The following is a 6,044-nucleotide window of genomic DNA, read 5'->3' as shown; positions in this document are numbered from 1 at the left end:
AATTCCCAACACCACACTCAACACCATCACATCACTCAACACCACCATCACATCACTCAACACCATCACCACACACTCAACACCACCATCACAAACATTCAACACCACCAATTACCACACACTCAACACCACCATCACCACACTCAACACTCACCATCACCACACTCAACACCACCATCACCACACTCAACACCAACCATCACCACATGCACCCCACCATCATTATATATTCACCATCACTATCACCATCACTCTCACCACACTATCATCACACCATCTCTTCACCAGGCGCTAACACTGAGGGTCGCGGAGAGCATATAAACAATAAACGGAATGGATGGCAACACGTGATAAAATTCTGGAACCATAAAAATGAAGTGACTGGTTGTATATCACCAGAGAGAGAGAGAGAGGAGAGAGAGAGAGAGAGAGAGAGAGAGAGAGAGAGAGAGAGAGAGGAGAGAGAGAGAGAGAGAGAGAGCATTTTGAGTGGGAAGGAAAGAAAGAGACAGTGGGTGAGAGAGAGAGAGAGAGGGGAGAGAGAGAGAGAGAGAGAGAGAGAGAGAGGATGGAGGGAAGGGAAAAGAAAGAGAGAGAGAGTCAGACAACAATTACACAAAGCAAGAAATGACGGAGTTAAGATTAATTGTTTATTAAGAAGGTGGGGGTGTGGGGTGGGAGGTGGGTGGGGGTGGTGGGTGGGGGTGGGGATAAGGTGGTGGGGTGGGGATCTTGCAGCAGGTGTGGTAGGTGGTGGCTGGGAACCCGTGAAAGCAGAGCTAAAATGCAAGGTGGGAAGTGAGAGGACCATTTGGGTGAGCTCCGCGTACTGGTGCTTGCTGCACATTACACCCAAAAAAGGCTGCCCTACCCCAGTACCACACCAGCACTTACCTGACACTCCGTATCTGGCACCCACCCAGTACCTTACACCAGCATTCTACTCACAATCTGTATCTTGCAATCCATCCCCAGCACCTTTACACCAGTACCCCCACCTACACCTGTATCTGCACCCACCCCAGCACCCACACCAGTACTCCCCACCACACCTGTACTGTTCTCACTCCCAGTACCACACCAGCACTCTACCCACCTGTACATGTTCACCCCACAGTACCTTACACCAGGCACTTCACCTTACACCTGTATGTATGTTCTTACCCCCAGTACCCATACCCAAAGCACCCCACCACACCTGCACTGCACCCACTTGTGCACTCACACCAATCAGGGCCTCTGCACTCACACCGTACATGTTCTCACCCCAGCACTACACCAGTACTCTACCTACACCTGTACATGTTCTTACCCACACCTGTATCTTGCACCTTACACCAAGTACCTCTACCTTATACTTGCTATCTGTAACTTATACACTCTTAGCTTTTGTAAACAGCTGTTGATGTGTAGATGTTGGTATTTTCATAAGACTCCTCTCTCTCTCTCTCTCTCTCTCTCTCTCTCTCTCTCTCTCTCTCTCTCTCTCTTTCTCTCTCTCTTTCTTTCCTTCTCTCTCTCTCTCTCTCTCTCTCTCTCTGGCCAGAGTCATTAAGTTTAATGCTTCTTTAATGAGCACCACCGAGGAGCAGCCCCAACAATGTATCACAGCAAGGTGTCCCAGCTTAATGTGTTACAGTTTGGAGTGTTCAGCAATATATCACAGAGTGTCCCAACAATGTGTCTGGCAGGTGTCCCAACAATGTGTGCAAGCAGGTGTTCAGGATTAATGTATCACGAGTGTTCCAACAATGTGTTACATCTTGAGTGCCAGCACAATGTATCACAACTAAGGTGTTCCAGCAATGTATCACGATACCAGCTCAATGTACAGCTTGAGTCTCTCAGCTTTATGCGTCACAACAGTGTCCCAGTTTCCGTGTTTCTGTCGCTTATTGTATTGTTGCATGCGTGGTGGTGGTGTATCCCCTAGTACTATATTACATAGAAATGTGTGTGTGTGTGTGTGTGTGTGTGTGTGTGTGTGTGTGTGTGTGTGTGTGTGTGCAGACCCCACAACAGAACCACTGACCCCTAAACCCAACCTGTCACATATTGTCTCACCAACACCAAGAGAACTCCTCACACACACACACACACACACACACACACACACACACACACACACACACACACACACACACACCCTTCCTTTATATATATGACTTTCTACATTTATGCCATCCCCTTTCTATGTAAGTTTCTCTACACATATATAGCTCTAACCTTACTTGTACAGTATATGTGCCTACATATACCTTCCCTTATGTGACTCCCTACTTATACACCTTCCCTTATATATGTGCATGTGACTTTTCATATATACACCTTCCTCTATATATATATATGTGACTCGCTACATATATATCTTGAAGGTATCTCCTGTCGTATGATTATTATCTGGTGTTGAGTAGAGTCACAGGTCCAAGACAGTGTTGGTGTTGGTAAACATTGTTCTCGTCGTCAGAGTCTCTTGCTGGACTGTTCCGTGTTAGGTGTCTGTCGCGACGTGGTGGTGTGTGCTACTCTTGTCTCTGTCTCTCTTGCGCCTGTCTCTGTCTCTGTTGCCTGTCTGTGTTGCCTGTCTCTGTCTCTGTTGCCTGTCTCTGTTGCCTGTCTGTGTTGCCTGTCTGTGTTGCCTATCTCTGTCTCTGTTGCCTGTCTCTCTGTCTCTGTTGCCTATCCTATCTCTATTGCCTGTCTCTATTTTCTCTCTGTCTCTGTTGCCTGTCTCCTTGCCTGTCTCTGTCTCTGTTGCCCTGTCTCTTATTGCCTGTCTCTGTCTCTGTTGCCCTGTCTCTGTTCCTATCTCTGTCTCTTGTTGCCTGTCTCTGTTCCTATCTCTGTTCCCTGTCTCTGTCTCTGTTGCCTGTCTCTGTTCCTATCTCTGTCTCTGTTGCCTGTCTCTGTCCTCTGTTGCCTATCTCTGTCTGTCTCTGTCTCTGTTGCCTGTCTCCTTTACCTGTCCTGTTCCCCTGTCTCCTCTCTGTTGCCTGTCTCTGTTCCTATCCTATCCCTGCCTGTCTCTCTGTTCCTGTCTCTGTATCTCTGTTTGCCTGTCTCTGTTCCCTGTCCCATCCCATCTGCCTGTCCTGCTACCCGTCCCATATCCTAATCCCTATCCTGTCCTCTACTTGCCCATCCCCTTCCCCTGTCCCTGTCTCTGCTGCCTGTCCTGTCCCTTCTCTGTCTCTGTTGCCTGTCCCCCTCTGTTCCCTGTCTCTGTCTCTGTTGCCTGTCTCTGTTCCCTGTCTGTCTCTGTTGCCTTCCTGTCTCTGTTGCCTGTCTCTCTCTGTTGCCTGTCTCTGTTGCCTGTCTCTCTGTCTCTGCCTTTGTTCTGTCTCTGTTGCCTGTCTGTCTCTGTTGCCTGTCTCTGTTGCCTGTCTCTGTCTCTGTTGCCTGTCTCCTGTCCCTGTTGCCTGTCTCTGTCTCTGTTGCCTGTCTCCTGTTTGCCTGTCTCTGCTCTCTGTTGCCTGTCTCTGCTTCCCTGTCTCTGCTCTCTGTTGCCTGTCTCTGTTCCCCTGTCCTGTCCCTGTCTCTGTGCTCCTGACCTGTCCCTCTCCCTGCTGCCTGTCCTGTCCCTGTCCTGTCTCTTTGCCTGTCCTCTGTCCCCCTGTCTCTGTCTCTGTTGCCTGTCTCTGTCCTCTGTTGCCCTGTCTCTGTTGCCTGTCTCTATCCCTGTTGCCTGTCTCTGTCTCTGTGCCTGTCCTCTCTGTCTCTGTTGCCTGTCTCTGTTGCCTGTCTCTCTCTAGCCTGTCTCTGTTCCCTGTCTCTGCTCTCTGTTGCCTGTCTCTGTCTCTTGCCTGTCTCTGTGCCTGTCTCTGTCTCTGTTGCCTGTCTCTGTTCCTGCTCTCTATTTGCCTGTCTCTGTTTCTTCCTGTCTCTGTTGCCTGTCCTGTTCCCCTGTCTCTGTCCCACTCTCTGTTGCCTATCCTGTTCCCTGTCCTGCCTCTATTTCCCTGTCTCTCTCCCTGTCTCTGTTCCTGTCTCTGTTGCCTGTCTCTGTTCCCTGTCTGTCTCTTTTTCCTGTCTCTGTCTCTGTTGCCTGTCCTCTCTGTTTCCTGTCTCTGTCTCTGTTCCCTTCTCTGTCTCTGTTTGCCTGTCTCTGTTGCCTGTCTCTGTTGCTGTCTCTCTGTTCCCCTGTCTCTGTCTCTGTTGCCCCTGTCTCTGTTGCCTGTCTCTGTTGCCTGTCTCTGTTCCCTGTCTCTGTCTCTGTTGCCTGTCTCTCTCCTGCCTGTCTCTCTGTTTCCCTGTCTCTGTCTCTGTTGCCTGTCCCTGTTGCCTGTCTCCTGTTGCCTGTCCTGTTCCTCTCTCTGTCTCTGTTTCCCTGTCTCTCTGTCTCTGTGCCTGTCCTGTTGCCTGTCTCTGTTGCCTGTCTCTGTTCCTGTCCCTGTCTCTGTTGCCCTCTGTCTCTGTCTCTCTTCCTGTCTCTGTCTCTGTTGCCTCTCTGTTGCCTGTCTCTTGCCTCGTCTCTGTTCCCTGTCTCTGTCTCTGTTGCCTGTCTCTGTTGCCTGTCTCTGTTGCCTGTCTCTGTTGCCTGTCTCTGTTCCCCTGTCTCTGTCTCTGCCCCTGTCTCCTGTTGCCTGTGTCTCTGTTGCCTGTCTCTGTTGCCTGTCTGTTCCTGTCTCTCTGTTCTGTCTCTGTCTCTTTGCCTGTCTCTTTTGCTGTCTCTGTTGCCTGTCTCTGTTCCTGTCTCTGTCCCTGTTGCCTGTCTCTGTTTGCCTGTCTCTGTTGCCTGTCTCCTGTTCCTGTCTCTGCTCCTGTGCCTGTCTCTGTTTCCTGTCCTCTGTCTCTGTTGCCTGTCTCTGTTGCCTGTCTCTGTTGCCTGTCTCTGTTTCCTGTCTCTGTCTCTGTTTGCCTCTGTCTCTGTTGCCTGTCTCTGTTGCCTGTCTCTGTCTCCTGTTGCCTGTCTCCTCCTGTCCTGTTGCCTGTCTCTCTGTTCCTGTCTCTGTCTCTGTTGCCTGTCTCTTTTGCCTGTCTCTGTTATCTCTGTCCCTGCTCTCTGTTGCCTCTCTCTGTGCCTGTCTCTGTTCCCCCTGTCTCTGTCTCTGTCCTGTCTCTGTGCCTGTCTCTGTTGCCTGTCTCTGTTGCCTGTCTCTGTCTCTGTTGCCTGTCTCTGTTGCCTGTCTCTGTTGCCTGTCTCTGTTCCCTGTCTCTGTCTCTGTCCCCTGCCTGTCTCTGTTGCCTGTCTCCTGCTGCCTGTCTCTGTTGCCTGTCTCTGTTCCTGTCTCTGTCTCTGTTGCCTGTCTCTGTTGCCTGTCTCTGTTGCCTGTCTCTGTTCCCCTGTCCTCGTCTCTGTTGCCTGTCTCTGTTGCCTGCTCTCTGTTGCCTGTCTCTTTTCCTGTCTCTGTCTCTGTGCCTGTCTCTGTTGCCTGTCTCTGTTGCCTGTCTCTGTTGCCTGTCTCTGTCCCTCTTTCCCTGTCTCTGTCCCTTCTGCCTGTCTCTGTCTCTGCTGCCTATCTCTGTCTCCTGTCTCTTCCTGTCTCTGTTGCCTGTCTCTGTTCCCTGTCTCTGTTGCCTGTCTCTGTTGCCTGTCTCTTGCCTGTCTCTGTTCCCTGTCTCTGTCTCTGTGCCTGTCTCTGTTGCCTGTCTCTGTTCCCTGTCTCTCTGTCTCTGTTGCCTGTCCCTGTTGCCTGTCTCCTGTTGCCTGTCTCTGTTCCCCTGTCTCTGTCTCTGTTGCCTGTCTCTGTTGCCTGTCTCTTTTGCTGTCTCTGTCCCCTGTCTCTGTTCCCTGTCCTGTCTCTGTTGCCTGTCTCTGTTGCCTGTCTCTGTTGCCTGTCTCTGTTGCCTGTCTCTGTTCCCTGTCTCTGTCTCTGTTGCCTGTCCCCTGTTGCCTTGTCCTGTTGGCTCGTCCCTGTTCCCTGTCTCGTCTCTGTTGCCTGTCTCTGCCTGTCTCTGTTCCCTGCCCTTGCCTCTCACTGCCTCTCTCCCTGTCCCTGTCTCCCCTGTGGCCTGTCTCTGTCTCTTTGTTTGTGTTTTTCCTATATTTTTTTAATGTTTTTGATTATTTTATTTGTTTTTGCCCCTATTTTTCTTACCCTCCT

The sequence above is a fragment of the Homarus americanus genome, unplaced genomic scaffold (assembly GCF_018991925.1).
Source record: "Homarus americanus isolate GMGI-L3 unplaced genomic scaffold, GMGI_Hamer_2.0 scaffold50977, whole genome shotgun sequence".
Classification (NCBI taxonomy): domain Eukaryota; kingdom Metazoa; phylum Arthropoda; class Malacostraca; order Decapoda; family Nephropidae; genus Homarus; species Homarus americanus.
Note: the sequence above shows the minus strand (reverse complement) of the source record.